The following is a 17,276-nucleotide window of genomic DNA, read 5'->3' as shown; positions in this document are numbered from 1 at the left end:
CAGAGACATAAAAAGCATTCCTTGGCCCGTCTGTATGGGAGGGCCCATCTTGGATTTCAGGAGCCCCGCGAACAGAGGCTGTGGAAATTATGAGGCGCGGCGGGTGGTTTATCTGTATCGGCGAGATACAGATACCCGAGGGCGTCAATAGCCAGACTTGGCAGACACCCAGCACCATCACCAGCACCAGCACCAGACAGCCACCGCCGCAGCTCTTAAATGGCTTCCAAATTAATTATTTACGCATTTGAATTGAGGCATTCAGTTAAGAACTGATTTCGAAATGGCTGGCGCGGGCTGGAGCAGCGGGTTGCCGCGTGCCGAATTACGATCCGGGACGGGACGGGATGGGACTGGACGGGACCAAGTTTTCCAGCCGCCCCGGGTGCCCAGCCTCAATTTACCAATCAAAAACTCGTAATTAACCTAATAAGCCGGGGCGAGAGCGGCGCGTTAAGTCGCGTGCCCCACGATCCGGGAATGTTTTTTTTTTCTGTTTTGTATTTTATTTCATTTTTCAGGGCCCCGAGCCGAACCGAGAAGTAGCCCTCGTCGCTGGATAAGAGGCTCGTCATATTTGGATTTACTGACGCAACTCGCTTCTGAACAAATTATGGCGTTTACTGCTCCCGACTAAATTGAAAACGAAGCCATAAGCGCATGCGGGCAGTGCAAACATGGAGGTTTGAAGCCTGTACTTTTTGTTAACTACTAACACTTAGAAAAATAATATTTAAGACCTTTAAAAGACTCACAAAATTTAAATCATAAAAGCTACAATCAAAAATATAATTTAGTAAAATACAAAGTCTTCATTAAATTATATATTATTTTGTATTTCAAATATGGTAATAAATATTTTTAGTGTACTTCTTAAAAGTTTTTTTTTTGGTTTTTCGATCGATTGGAACCTCCCGTTTTGAAAGATATGTATTTTTTTGAATCTGAATCATTACTCGCAGATATCCTTTTAATTATGGAATGTGACAAAAAACTGATGTTCATATAAAAATTGTTGATAGCATACAGAAGTACTCATGTAATTAAAGCTAATCTTGCAATACTTTTTTAGTGAAATAAAAAAGGAATAGTTTTAATCAACCATTTTTCCGAGTGCATACAGCTGGTCTTTGTATCTGTCAACCGTAAAATTAGCACATACGGTTATATAACCATATATGAACATTCAGACACTTTTGGGTTTGTTAAGTGATGGTTACGCGCCGAGCCGAGTTGCTTCCGGTTGCCATTTGATTCCTCCGCTCGGCTGTACCTATTTAAGAGCCTGTTTACATTGGCATTTTCGTGCCTACTACGTCAATAAGTTTAAGCGCTAGGCACAAACACAGATTTCTCACACAATAACCACTGTGGCAACCACTAAATCCCCGGCAAAACAGTCGTTTAACAAACAACGCATTAGCAGGATGGGCTAACCCGAAGCCGCTCAGTGCAAATATTTGTTTAGGACTCGTTGCGGTTTTGCGCATGCGCAGCCACCAAAATGATGATGACCCGAGGTCGTGTGCGGCCCGAAGGTTAAGGCAAGGACAAAATGTGGTGGTGGTCAGGTTGACCAGATGTCGGACTGCCCAGAAGGACGAGAGGCAAATGCGCAAGCGGCATTACCGCAGTTAACCGCAAAATATCTAATAACTTAACATGTTAAGTAATCTTAAAGGATAATAAATACAGGCTGTAGGGCTATTCAAGATGGAAATTTTATGTTTACACATTTTATGGATTTTATATGCGTACATAAACAATTGTAGCTACTTCTACTGGATTGATATATATGATAAAGATGATGATAAAGTTTTAAGCTTTTAAAAAAATTTCTCAAAACTTTACAGTTTCTGAATTATTTGAAAACTTAAGAAAACTTATTCTTTATTAGTAGTTGTGTCTTAAAGATTTGGCTATTTCTAAAGATTTACAAATATGTAACCTGCTGAAACCTTAATCCAATAATAATAATACAATAGGATTCATTTCCCCAATTTTTCTTATTTATCCCTCTGCCATATTCTGATTATTTGAAAATTATTTGGAATATATTAGAGCCCAGCTATCACAGATTGAGCCAATACGTTCAACATTAAGAGCTGGAAAAAAATATATGGCCCTGGCAAGACAATAAAATAATAATTCGAAGACCGGAAAAGTCCGTGACATCATAAATTATCAATAATCACACTTTGTTTTGACAGGATGACGACTGTCGGAACTGAGCCGCATTGTTGTCCTTCACCGTATTGACACTGGCGAACACACACAGCCACACACACAGCCGCACACACACGAACTTCAAAAATAAATAACTGCACAACAAGGACTAACAGGGAGGTAGAGTCGTCTATTCAGCTCTCATTGTCAACAGCCATGATGCGGCAACGCTCACGAGCCCAAAAACCCATCCCAACCCCATTCGCATTCCCACTCCCATTCCCAATGCCATTCCCAATGCCATTCCCAATCGCAGCCTTCTGGTCCTGCCAGGAGAGCTCGGTAAATAAGGACAAATAAATGGCAGGATGCGAGTGATACGGCATCCAGCACTGCATTTCCTCCTGCGATGGATATTGCATATGTTTCGACCACCGGGCCCGATGCATTTTCCCCTGCCAAACGCATTAGCCGTGACAGCGAATTTCCATCGCTCCTAAGCTATCTACTACATAAACGAGTGCCCGTACATACGAGTATGCGTCCATTATTTCTCAAAGCCTTTTGGCCTGGATCGATGCTACCCACTATCAAGTCGAGCTATATATCATAGTTTTTCTTCAATCCACTTTTTGTTTAATTAAAGTTATATTTTTGAAAATATTTTCTTAAAATTAGTAGCCAGTACAGCCCATTATTGTGTAATAAACTATGCAGCATTCCACAAAAATATTATAAAAAATGCATAACAGTTAAAATGTATTTCGATGGCAAATCTACATATGCAAACTTAGATGACATAAGTAAAACTTAGTTGAATACATTGATACGAATAATATATGTTTTTTAAAATATATTTCAAAAAGAGTTCAACTTTTCAAGCTTCACACTTTCAAGCCGCAAATTTATTCAGTTTAAAATACTTCACCGCCAAACAAAGGCCGGCTAAATACTTCTTGTTATAAGCAAATTATGCATATTCGTTTGGAATGGAATCTTGTAAGGGCCAAATGCTACCACAAAGCCCACGACAGTGGGTTGAAATACAAATTTGAATAGCTATCAGCCGAAGATAAAGGGGGGCAGTTACTAGCCATTAGACACACCACTAAATAAACGAACATGCACACGTTTGCGCTCCGTTTCGAATCTACATTATTAATAATAATGATAAAACGCGAATAAAAGCGTATATGGCGAGCCATTTGTTTCAGCCTTTCGCCGACCAATCGAGCAATCGAGCAATCGACCCGGCAGCAACATTAACATCAACAGCAGCAACAGCAACAGCAACGGCGACAACTTGGGCTATGAATTTGGAGACCGACACAAAATCCGATACCGAAATGACAACGAAACACAGATACAACAATGCCAACAATCACGGGAGAGTAGCAACAAAAAGCTTTTTAGTCAGCGATAACACTTATGTATGTTTGTATTGTACACGTATTATTAAATGTCATGTTTTGTTAACGGCCGAAACCGAAACCGAAACCAAAGCCAAAACCAAAACCAAACCCGAAGCTGAAGCCGTTCCCAAAATTGTCAGCATCAACATCAACCTACACAAACGCTGTGGCAACAAAAGGCAACGACAACGACAAAGACAACGACATCGACAACGAATGTTGTTCATATCAGTGTTATAGCCTGGGGGTCTTGCCTTAATGTATTTTATAGCGATCTGAAAAGGGGGACAAAATAAATAGGCGTAAATTAAGCATTTCGGCTGCCACTGGTTTTTGGGCATAACATATGTATATTATTCATAAGCGAACAAATTTAAATGGCCAAATGGTTGGGCCAAAAAATGCAAATGACTGGAGAGTTTCGATATGTGGATTATAATTGCTGGGCCACGAACAAAACACTTTAAGTGGGGTGAAGTTGTAATTGAACTACTGGAAACGGCTCCTAACTTTCCAAAAAAAACATCGTTAGAGTTAGAGACAGAGCCAGAGTCAGTCGAATCTCGAAAGCAGCTCAGCTCCAAGCTCCAGTTCATCTGTTCGGATGAATGACAACAATGACTGAACTGGGGCGCTGAAAGTGACTTGCCATTAAACACGAAACTCTTGCAACGTCAGTTCTCATAATTGTGTTGAGAGTTGGAGTCGGAGTCGGAGACGGAGACGTTGTTGTTGACTCTTAATGTTGTTTTCTTTGCATGCTGATTAGTTGGGCTCGGGGAATGCCCCGATCCCTCCTCCACCGATAGCAGAATGTATATCGTTATGGCCGCAGATATGAATGTGTAAGGAAACCTCCGGCGTACTCCTTCTCCCCAGCAAACTCGTATCAGCTCACAAGGCAGCGAGTGTTTTGATTAATGATGATACATGAAATTAATTTCAATTCCTACTCAGCGCGATTGTTTGCGTTTGAAATGAAAGCCTTTTCACATCGCCGCTGCCCCCTCGCATGTTCGGCTTCCAATTCTTATCCAAAAAAAAAAAACTGTACGAGTACTAGTCTTTTTGTTAATACCTCTTTTCACTGAAGGCCCGATTCTGATTCAGATTCCGATTCAGATTCAGATTCAGATTCAGTTCCAGAATCGAAGAGGTCGTGGCCGGTGTCATTAGCGCTGCATCATCCTCCTGCCAAGCACTTAAAGCTGCTGAATAAATCTCGTCAGAATGGCTTTGTTGTGCTTACATTAGCCTCCGTAATGAGCTGATTTGGATTCCAGAATTCTACTTTGCACTCCATACAGAAACAGGCCTATAGATCGATGATCGAAAAGTCGCAGTCATCAATATTGTTCTACAATGTACACCGGAGATGGAGATGGCACTCCACAGATGACTCTTTTATCCATTCATGTTGGTTTCACTGAGTCAGCGATCAAGGTTATTACAGAAATTCCAACCTGGCCATCTTATGATCATTATAGAACGTATAAACAAGGCGGACATTTGCATGTAAGCCTCTTAAAATATATTAAAATCAAATATTGAACATATCAGCTAGATATATCAATCACATATATTTTTTGTGATTGAGATGTACAAATTATATTCTTCAATAATTTGTATCTCTTAATTACATTATTTACAATCAAATAAAGTCTTCAAATCCATCAAATTAAAGCTCGTATATATTGAGGTGACAAAAGTAATAACAATCTCCAGAGCCTTTCCCCCTAACTTAACCACCATTTGTTATTAAATGAACAACGGTTTTATGGGACCGCCGCCATTACGTAAACGGTGAAATAAATTATGCAAAATAATGGGCAAGGTTCTTATGAATCCCCCCAATAAACTGCAGCCACCTTACCAGGTGCATTAAACTAAGGCAAGCCCCCGAGGAGGAAACAGAATCTCCCGTTTTCTACCATAAACAGGACCGTCGCATTCCACTAATGAGAGACCCAGGCCCGGACTTAACGACACACGCATGGGTGTACGAATGGCAATGGCTAGATGTCGGGGTATTAACATACGCATGTCCGTGAGTATATAACACAAATTTAAAATGTTAACGTTTCTACAAGCTAACATTGAAAATCGTTTAGCGGCAATTACCATCAAATGTCCGCGGCTCTTTGAAGTGCACCGATGTTTGGACGCCAGTAATCCCAACTCGGCCTAAACATTTCAGGCATTCCTTTTGCCAGTGCCGCGGATCAGCGGTTGTGGCTGAAACTGCAACTGCAACTCAGCTGCAGCTCTGTATCGTGAGTGCATGCACAGGAAGAAATTAAAGAATTAATTTCGGAAGCCAAATAGAATAAGATATGCATATCAATTTTGTATATAACATATTTTAGATGTGAGGCTTTAGGTAGGTCAACTTAAGATATTTTACTGTGAAATTAATTGGTTTTTTGATAGTTTGTATAGTTAAATATCTTTTTAATGATAGCTGTGATATAAGATCAAAAAGCTTAATTAACATCACGTAATTATAAACTTTAAATCATCTTTTTTACGAATTTGTTTAACAATAACATTTTGTATTCTTTTTTAATTAGTTTTTCTGGATATAAATATGTTCAACATTATTCCTAAAATATACATGGCATATCGCTTTGATCTCTGATATTTTTTTGCCCGTGTGAGCTCATGAACTTGTGACTGCGCCATGCACGACCACAGTGAGCCATGTACAGTGAACACGCGCACGCGCACTAAACAAACCGGCGGCGTCTGTTTCTCATTCGCTCTCTGTCCCTCCTTCGATGGCTGGCTAAATCCGAGGCATTAGCCGGGAAAACACGCCATGAGGCCATGCAAATCGCCTGGCAATGCAAATATATACTCGGCGAATGGGCAAACAGGCCGGATGATAAATGCAGCCGAGAGCTGGGAGACGAAAAAACAGCGCTGACGGTTGTTGTTTGGACACTTGTCATTCAACGACTCGGAACCGATCCGTAGATCTGAGGATCTCGAGATCTCCACATCTCAAGTGCTGGCAGCCATCGATTTCTATTTGCCATCGGCAGATGCACATGCAGATGCAGATTCGAATGCAAGAGAGGCAGCCATGATCGCGGGATGTATACTTTGTGCATATGCATTTGTTTGCCGAAACGCATCCGCAAAGCCAGCAATCCGTTAAATGTGCGCAAACAGCAGTGTCGAATGTCATAATGGAGCCGATCCGTGGATGGGCTGTCAAAGCCTATTCAAATATTTGGAGTTGTTTCTCACACGATTTCCCTAATCGCACACTGGGCATCTGTGGCGGTTTTCCCCCTAGTTGCACTCCAAATGCGCTTAGAGTCTGTTGTCAAAACAATCACAAACGCCGTCGCTGGTCCATCAGTCGACTTTTTACCCACTGCAGTGGCGGCAATGGGCAACATGTAAGCCAAAAGCCTTTGGTTGACACTAAAGCGGTGCGGAGTACTCGGCCATCGAAGGTGCTCAGTAGGAAGGACAAAGTCCGTCTGAAAATCCACTGCTTCAAGAAGCATTGGGATGGACCTAAGTACTGAAAAATACATAAGAATTTAACATATTAATTTCGGAATTTCATACTTAATGTATAACACACATTTAAGAAATTGACACAACAAAATTATAACATCCAAAATAAGCTGAATCAGTTTAAATAACAACTCCAAACAAAACAAAACTTTTAAAAAGAGACTTTGACCTACATAATGTATATATGTCTATTATAGAAGACGGTTTTGGATCTCAAAACTAGGTTAGTTCATTAAACTTAAAATTCTAAAATAATGTTCAATTATGTCCAAACTGCTGAAATTTGTGAGTGTCAGCACAGGGCCACACTGCGTATGAGTGATACAATTTGACAAACTTTTGACAGCCATACGAAAAAATCAAATTGTACAATGATTTTTTTTATGTAAGAAACAAAATGATAAATTAAATTTGCATAAAATTATCCACTATTCTCTATTTATATGTCACCTAGTTCAACTTGAAAATATTGATTTGTTATAGTCTCGTATGTATACGCTAGCGCATACCATATCCTTTTGAAATCCAATCGATCATAATTAAAGATTTTTCTTTGTGCCAATAAGCTTTATTAAGCTTATAATTTAAATAATTCAAGGTCCACCTCATTTGTGAATAATGAATCGCATTCAGCATTGCGGGTTAACGCACAAGCCGCTCTTTTTTGCGTGCAGTGGTGGCGACATCGGCATATAGCTATCGGGCGATCGGACAAATCGAACGATCGCACAGGTGACGACAAGGCCCATTGGCAGGCAGCGCATGTCGCCGCAATTAAAAAACGCCTTCTTTGGCCTGGCATATCTGCTGGATTTAGCTCTGGCTCTGACTTTAGTTTGGCATGTAGGCGCAGGTGCGGCATATGTATGCAGGCTACATACTGCCACTGCCACTACCACTGCCCATGACGCACGACGTCGGGCCTCGTCAATACGATATGTATCCATTCTGGGGCGGAAGAGGGGTGCCTGTGAGTAAGCACGCACAATAGCCATGCAAATTCCGCGGTTCGACTACAAGCAAATTAACGGCCAAACAAAGCCCGGCCAAAGATCAATCGGGGAATCGCTGGCGACACACATCGACACGGGAAATGAAAGCCACCAGGTAGTCCTCATTACCATCGGAAAATGATGAATTACGTTTAACATTTCATTAAGTGATAGATTGGAGTGCTATATTAGGAAGTTGTATTTCAGAAGCTAAGTTTTAAGGCCACTGGTTAAATGTTTTCACATTCGAAGGGTAAAAATTTAAAAGTATAATCTTGTCACAAAACTCACTTAATAATTTTTCTACCCAATATATTTTTTGTTTAAACTAACATTAACTAAGTAACAAACAGGTATTTCTGTACAATTTGTAAATTATTATATTTTTTTTTACAAGTTTACTTATATTCCAAAAATTTAGTCATTCTTACTACAAGGCAGCTATCAATTTAATCGCCAGAATCCCATGAACCCCCATCAAATTATCAACTCAGAACTCTTAAGTATATACCTCGGCGCCTAGGACTTACAGGCATGTCTAGCTGGAAATAACGAATTATGAAACACTTTTATGTGGCCATTAGGAACGCGTAAGTGCTGTCTTCCAGTAAAAAAGTAAAAATTATGTACGTACCATTATCGCCTGATGGTTACCATGCAGAGCATTTCCTCTTTAAACCGTCCGCAGCTTTGCTCCGTTTTGTATGACTTTGTTCCGAGAAAAGTCGTAAAATTACTGCGTAACAACTGCAACAAGGTGTTATGAAAAGGTGCAACTAAGGGTACGCTGGATATTGGATGCCACCGGCTGGTAACATTGTTTGGCCTAATAGAAGTAAAATTGTTAATTGCCAAACGGTTGACTTGGGTTTGCCGGTTGATTTACACAGTCCAGTGGCCAGGCCATACGTGAATAATTACCAGTCGCGCTCTTCGGCTCTTTGGATGCTCCAAATGTCGTGCGAACGCTCTGAAATTCATGGAGGAAAAGCTCCAGGAATGCAGTCGACAACTGGGAACTACTTTTATGCCGCTGCAGTTGCGCACAGTTTGTGCCACATGTCACATGCATTTAAGATTCAGGCACCCATCGAGGGGCGAATTAATTTCTAATTCGCATGCAGCCCGGCGCTGGATTTGGCCCGCAGTGGCACTACAAGCGATTTGAGCAGTAACCTACACATGTTTTTCCTCCAAATCCGAGCTGTCGGCCTGTCGGCACGTATAGCACCTCCGTCCGTTGCCGCTGCGCATGGGCAGTCGATCGGGTGCGGCATTAGTGCGGAAATAATGATCCCAGTTAGCCCCACAGAAGGGTCTCGCCCACATGCCTCGATCAGCATTGTAACCTAATTGTTTAGGGAAGTGATCCTCGACACCAAAAGGTTTTATCCGTTTTGCGGAGGGGGCATTCGGGTAATCAATAGACATACATTTATTTTCATGGGACTTCATATATCAGCTAACACATCAAATTGGCGCTAAAAACCTTAAAAGAATATATTAGTCTTGTTTTTTGCTACTGTGGTATTTCTTAAGCAACAACTTCGAAATTTATAAATGTTTTAACTATGTTTTATTGAATAAACAATTTGCAAATATGCATACCTCAAATATGTTAAAGTTTGACATTAATCAAGTTATAAAATTTCATATTTATTTATTTTTAAAGGTTATCTTTTCAGAGCGTATCCCAATGAGCCAGCCACTTAATTAGGGGGCTGGAGAACAAGTGTTTAGAGCATGTTTTTGTGCAAATGCTTGAGCAGGCAACTGAAATACTAAAATATGCACTGCGAGAATGCTTAATGCATAAGTGCAGCCGCAGAGACGTGTCTGCAGATTGCTGGATGCACTGCATCTCTGGACTGGGGCTCGAATTGCTCACGCAAAACGCTGATAATGAGCTGGCAATTATCACTTTAGCTGCGACTCGAACACGGCGAAAGCACAGTTATCACTGCAGAGCGGATTCACACGGAATTATGTGATACACGAATGGCGAGAAATGCATACAAATAAAACACTATATGCACTATTAGTAACGGTAGACTTCCAAGCCAGGCCATGGAACACAGCCAAGCCGACTAGTTTCGTGCCGCCAATCTGAAGACCGACTTGCCTTGACTCACGGATCACGGATCTGGGATAGTGGATGTGGATGTGGATAGCGAACAGTGAACAGTGAAGAGTGGAAACTGCAGACTCATCAGCTCCGGAGAACCCAAGCTCCAATCGCGTGCACTGGCGCTAAATTGAGCGGAGATGGAATCAGTGACATCGCCTCCAGCAGTGTCGTCTCCCAGCGGAACAGACCCACTCAGACCGTCCGAAAAAAGGGAAATCCGGCTGTGAAGGTGAAACTATTATACACTGACAGGAATAAAGGCATTAAGAATAAGCTTTGGTGTCAAATACTAAAATAAAGGTAACCAAAAATGTAATTAAAGGATGAAGTCTACAATATGAAAAAAGTACGTTATGCAAATATTATTCCGAGCAACAACCTTAGATTAAATTATATTTAATGACTGCCAATATATATTAGATTACAATGGACTGTTTTTAAAGGCTTAAAAATTACAAATTGATATCTGGTCGAAAGCTGTAATAGAAAATATTAAGCCAAATTTTTTTAAGCATATGTTTGATGTTTTCAAAAAAAGTTGTGTGACCGAAATTTGAATGAAAAGTTTATGAATTACTTAAATACAACCATTTTTTTTAACTTATAATAATTTTTCTGTATAAGCTACGCCCAGAAAATAAATTCTTGATTTTAGTAATAAATTCCTTAATTTAAAGAATAATGAACTAAAGATGAGCCTTCCATATAAATTTAGCCTTGGGTATATTTTTTCCAAGTATATACGGTATTACTATTATTACTACTAATACTAATACTATTAGCATTATTCCTTAAATTAGAAATTTCTGAGTGAATACGATATTTCCCGAAAGAGGAATACAATAGTTTTGTAAATTGATCATACCCCATCGGATAGGGCATTATTGGCCGACGTTTAATAACATGCTTCCATAAACAAACTTGTTTATTGCCCGGCCCCGGAGATGCGAAGAAGGGCTGTGCTGGCATCTCCCACTGTGAGTGCGAATGTGACTGCGAGTGTGAGTTGCTTGGCTCTGCATTCATTTCTGCAGCATTTGCAAAAGTCAATAACACTGCCGCCCACAAAAAAAGCAAAAACGGGCGGAAATGGCAAGGGGAATGGGGTGGGGCAGGGGGTGGAGGTGGAGGAAGTTAGTGGCGAGTGCCAGTGAAATTAATAATAATAAGTGCTGAAACAAAACAAAATGTAAACAATTAAAATGGGCTCGGGCTTGGCGAAGCGGCGCGCAGTTGCCAATTTGCAATTCCAAGCACCGCAGAGCCATCGGATCAGAGGCGGAGTTGTAGTTGCAGCTGTTTTAAGGGGGTGGGAATCGCCCACCGCCCCTCACTTAAGCCCCCTTTTCACCCCCACTTACGTGTGACATTGAGGCGCGAATCGGCGAGCGGCGACGCCAACTGTTCGGAGCTTGTTTGTAAAACAAGCGAAAGGTCACAAACTATTTATGTAGAGTGGCGACCTCTGGCGCTCAGTTTGCGGCTTCCACGCAGTTCCGTTTCCCCCACCAACACACACGCACATGCACAGGAAGAAATAATTAAACTTATTCTACAATTAGTATTTTTTTATCAATGTAAGCTAAATGTTTATAAATTATTTTTTAAAGTGATGGTTATACATTAGATTGTAGTTTTGACCTTTCAAAATATTGTTTCTTTATGCATTATTAAATTAAGTTATATTAAATTAAACTATTTAACGTCATGTTAAAATAAAAATGGTAGGTTTTTCAAAAATTTTTCCACGGTTTAATGTAATTGAGCTAATCGCTCAATTCAGAAACTTGTTTTTTTTCTCAATGTAATACAACAACTAAATTGTTTGTAGCTCAAAATTAACAGAATTATTTTCTTTTCGCTGTGTAAAGCTACACAAGTAATTATGGTGATAAAGATACAGATACGGAGTGTATTTTCAAGTAAGTGTTTTAATTGCAGTTGCGCAAATGGCACAAAGGCAATTAATTAATTGCGCCCACCCACAGCCCATCAGTCCCGCCCACATCACACCCACCCACCAACACACACACAAACTGGGATGACGATGACTATGTGTCTATGTGGGCTAGTTGCATGAGTGAGTGTTGGTATGCGTACGTACATAGTACATGTGTTCCTGGAATGTTGACATGTGTTCCCATAGATGTATGTACAAGCACGCCCGCACACACTCACAAAACACAGAACACAGAACACTGAACACCGAACACTGAACAACGAACACCGAACAACGAACACTACGACATTTACCCGCTGCCGTGGACAGTTGCAGTTGTCATGTTCATGAATTGCCAATGGGGAGCAAAACTATGCAAAATACAGAACATACAGATATACAATCCTCCAACACCCCAACAGCCTTTTCCACTCCACTCCATCCGGCGCCCATTTAAATACCCAAGTAAGAATATTAATGCGACCGACGATCGGTGCTTCGACACTACGCGTTACTTAATCAAATCAAACCCACATTTGCATACGGGTGTAAACTGCACTACACACGGGTAACTTAATACACGGGCACGTCGATTGTTGTGCAACAACGTCCATATTTTCGTTTTCCATTTTCAATTTGTTTGCCATTTGAATTTACACACCCATTTGCACATCTGCATGTAATGGACGGACTCGAAAACATTCGAATTGTAATTATATTTTAAGTAAATGCACAGACCTTAGTCAGCTGTAGGAGGCATATCTAATATTGAAGGGAGTTGCATATTTTAATACAAAATTTGAAACAATTGCGAAAAAATGCTATCAAGAATTTTATTTATATAAAAATGAATCCTTTAACATAATATTAAAGTTCATAGACAAAATAAACAACTGGTCTACTTGTCCCAAAAGAGTGAAACGAAAATCGCATTTTTTCCCTTGATGAGAAAATAAAAAAAAAATGAAACAGATGATAAGTCATTAATTTTTTAAACTTTTTTAATTTTTCTTATTTGAGCCAAAATTAAATTAGGCATACAATAGCAACCCCATTTAAAAATTGTTGATTCACAAAGTAGCGAACTCTTATCTTTGAAAACAAATTCCAGACTTGCTTACCATGTATCTTTGCCATAAAAATATCAATAAAATACACAAGGCTTCCCAAGAACTATTCAGAGAATGTGAGTCATCCAGACAATTATTTCCACATTTTTCTAAAAGGTATCAAAACAAAGACCACCTGTACGAAGTCAAGTTTTTGTTGGCACCCTTTTTTCTCCTTGAGCTCTCAGGTATGCAGATACAGACATTGTTCATTAGTGCTAAGCCATCTTGTATACAAAGATCCACGAATATGGGGATTTCGTTGGCGAATGAAACAAAACACAAACATAGAAGTCCAGGCTACCTTTCGCCCGATCTGAATGCGTAACTCTTGCACTGCGATATCAATCTCTCATCAAACAAATTCCTAAGCTGCTTGAACAGCATTTAACAATCTTTTGATCATTTATCTATAATTCTCCCAAGAAGCCGATGCGATGAGGAGACCATTTCGATCTCGTCAGACATTGTGTCGTCGGATCGGGCGGAGGGATGTGGATGGGGATGGGATTCTCGACATAGATGGGCATCCGATAAGTGCGTTTGGGGCTACCGACGTTGCCTAATTTGTTTTCAAAGAAACGCCGCGACAAGCCCTATTTTGGAAATGGCATCGGATGGACTCTATCAACCGGTCGTCATGGGCAGTAGTTTGATTAATATCACAGGTCTACGACCTCTTAAACCACCGGATTTGATGGAATAAAAGTCAATAATAAGCCCTATTCCCTTCTGTGAGAAGAAATGGGTTTATTTTTAAACTTTTATGTATTTAGCAAAATATTTTAAGAACAAGAATAATGCATATACCCAGACAAAAACGGCATAGTATTTGAATATGACATTGTTTTTTAAAACATAATCGAACTTAAAAAAAAACTTAAACATGGTAATGTAACTGTAAACATATTTAAATGGTTTATCCAAATGGAAAATTTTAGATTTCAACAATCTTTCATAATGAAAAAACATTTTACCTTATAATAAATATTATGATCTGTTATTTGTAAGAACCCCATTGAATTGTTTTCAATATTCAGGACGATCTTCTGCCTATCATGCCAGTAGGATCCCCCACGACTTCCGTTAAACTTTCACTTAACAAATTCTAGATGAAGATACGCACTTTCGGAAGTGTGCGGTGCTGATGTCAGCGATGATATGCCCTGTCATCTGCGGCTCATTATGCGTATCTACCAGATCCTTCCTGTTTATTAATATTAAGCATGCTCCTTGGGCACATTGGGCACACTGGGCAGCGATCCCCCGACTCCTACGCCCATTATCAACGCCTCCAATCTAAGTGAAAAGCAAAATTGAAAAAATTACTCATTTCCACTTCCAAGGAAACGATCGACAAGCCGCTGGACAACTCGCAACGCATATCTGCTGCGTATCTCAGGCACATTAATAAATTTTAGTTTGCTCACCTCGGAGTGTGTTCGTTAGCTAAGCTACCGGGCATTTGCCGTTGGTCAGGGCTCCTTCTTTTTTATTTTTGTTATTTTTCTTTATACATTTCTTAAACATTTCTTTGCAGCCCGGCACTTTTTCAAATTGTGGACGGGACCACCCGATTCGACGGCAAACGGCAGTTCGCGCGCTCATTTGACTGCTATTCGTGGCTGAAATTCTTCAAAAACAATAAAATAAAATTAAGCAAAACGGCATTTTAATAATGCTGCTCGACTGCTGCTGCCGCTGCTGCTGCTGCTGCCTTTCTTTCCCCAAAATAACTCAGGTGGTGTCGGTGTTGGTGTTCGTAATGGCCCATAATGGATCTTCCTAACAATTCGATGATTTATGTTGTGCACATAGCGGTTGCTGTTTTCGTTTTGCTTCTTTATAGTAGTTTTATGATGTTAATAGCGTTTTTGTCTGTGTCTTTATCGCCGAAACCCACACTCTGTTTCCTCAAACGCTAGTTAGTGTTGCGACGATGACGTGCCGAGCTCAGAGGTCTTGGATCTTGGGTCTTGGCTCTTTGGTCTGGGGTCTTTGGGATCTTGGATATGGAGTGGGTACCTCGATCTCCGATCCGCATGGTCTGTGCCGTTCCCTTAACCTTTGTGCGCTGAAATTTGGGTTAGAGTTTGTTTTGTCATAATAAACCACTAAAACGAGCATATAAAAAGTAATTTTCCGCACCTGTCCACCAAGGTGGGCAACTCCGGTAGCAGCGGTACTTCAAGGGCTCGTCCCGCCGCCACATGATTTACGATCCGAGCGAAGATCTAATCGGCCGACAATGGTGCCATTCATTGGCAATTGGCTTAATTGAATATATACTTTTTAAATTATTAGATGTCACACAAATAAATAAACGGCAAATGTGATTGACTCAAATAAGGTAATAAAGCTGTCGTCATAAAGAGTTATCTCTGAAGGCTTTTATTTTAAGACCGTATCATGTTAGCTTACTTTATTGCTTAATTATTTTATTTTAAAGATATGAAGCATGCAAGCGATGCACTGTAAACTCATTAATTTATAATATAACTACAGTTATAAAGTTTAACCTGAACAGATTGGTATTACCCAAGGAGAATGACTTCTAGTTACATTTTTAAAATAAATCATTTGGAAATGGCTTCAAAAAATCATACACCAAATGATCATAAAAAAGAGTAAATTAAGGTATAACCAAGTTGTATCATTTTAATTAATATGATTACTTTATAACAGTAAATATTGGGTAACTTTCAGTGATGTTTAAAATTTAGATTAAATGGAAAATTAAATAGCATAATTTTGGTGCTCAAACTTGTGTCACATTTATGATAATTTCAAATTTATTAGTGGAGAAAAGACTTACTCATTGTGAGTCCAAATATGAAAATTGTTTTCCCGCCAGGTGTGACGGCTTTTATCATAGCGACACAGCCCATTAAGGCCTACTTCGATTCGGCTGAAGCTCTTGTTTGGTAACCAAAAATGTTTGCCATGCTTCTTGGCCTGGGAATAGGGGGATTTGTTTTGGGAATGGGAATGGGGATGGAAATGAGGATGGGATGGGACTTTGGTGGGGGCAGAGAAACCGACGACTAGTCAAACGCGACACGCTACGCATATGAAGCGGGACATTCAAATATGATATTCCATCGATAGATCGGGGCGATCCGCATAGCGTCTGATTTTGGTTGTCGTCGCACGCAGTTAACAATCGCATTACAAACAGCAAATGTGTCAGAAATATTGTCGTGAGTCTTTCTCATTTGTTTCTGGTACAATGCTCGTAATTTGGGACTTAAAGAGCTTTCAATGTGTCGTTTCGGCGTGCGCTGATGGAATTTTAAATTAATTATTTCTTTGACCCCACACATACAAACTCGGTTCGTGCCGTCGAGTATTTGGGTGTCCGAGTATCTTGCCATCCAAGTACGCAAGTATCTGAGGAGCCGCTCGAATCGATACTTGGTAACTGGGGGGTTACTGACATAATATTATTGTAATGTTCCGAATGGCTCGTTGTTCGACTTGGATTCCATACCATTCGATTCGATTCGAATCGAATAGCTCGATCGGCCGGATGACCAACTGTGTGCCACTTTCTGTCGACTCACGAAGACATGAGCATATTTTGTTTGTAATTTATTAGACAAAGCCGTAGCTTTGCCTACCAAATTAATATCGAACAGCCGCTGGGCCTGTGCATTTACCTCGTCTGAAATACTCCAACCCCCAGCCCCCAGTCCCCAAACCAAAACACTCGAACAAACACATACCGTGGGCAAGCTTAATTCGTAAGAAACAATTTGCATATATATGTCTTGTCGTCCAACAATGGATTGGCAAGGTGTGAATTAATTTGCTCTGCACGCCAGAAGTCAGCCGCTGAGCAGGAGAGCCACACACAAGGGACGGATTCGATTCGATTCGATTCGATGCGAATCCATCCTTCCGTCCGGTTTTTGGCCCTGACTTTGACACTGGGGCTTGGGGTTCGGGGTTCTGGGCTCTGGGTTATGGGACACTGGGACCTCGTTTCTGCGAAAAGCC

The 17,276-nt window shown here is 40.3% G+C and overlaps 1 long non-coding RNA gene across 1 annotated transcript; it reads right to left on the bottom strand.

Moving 5' to 3' along the window:
* Positions 1-14,268: 14,268 nt before the first annotated feature.
* LOC121467082 lies at positions 14,269-15,553 on the bottom strand. The gene is made up of 3 exons (XR_005977195.1): positions 15,426-15,553; positions 14,708-15,351; positions 14,269-14,576 (listed from the first exon to the last, which is right to left on the bottom strand). It is a non-coding gene; the product is annotated as an uncharacterized LOC121467082 (long non-coding RNA).
* Between the last annotated feature and the right edge of the window lie 1,723 nt (positions 15,554-17,276).

The sequence above is a fragment of the Drosophila elegans genome, unplaced genomic scaffold (genome assembly GCF_018152505.1).
Source record: "Drosophila elegans isolate 14027-0461.03 unplaced genomic scaffold, ASM1815250v1 contig_208, whole genome shotgun sequence".
Taxonomy (NCBI): Eukaryota; Metazoa; Arthropoda; class Insecta; order Diptera; family Drosophilidae; genus Drosophila; species Drosophila elegans.
The sequence above is the reverse complement of the archived record's forward strand: the minus strand, read 5'-3'. Positions and strand labels throughout refer to the sequence as shown.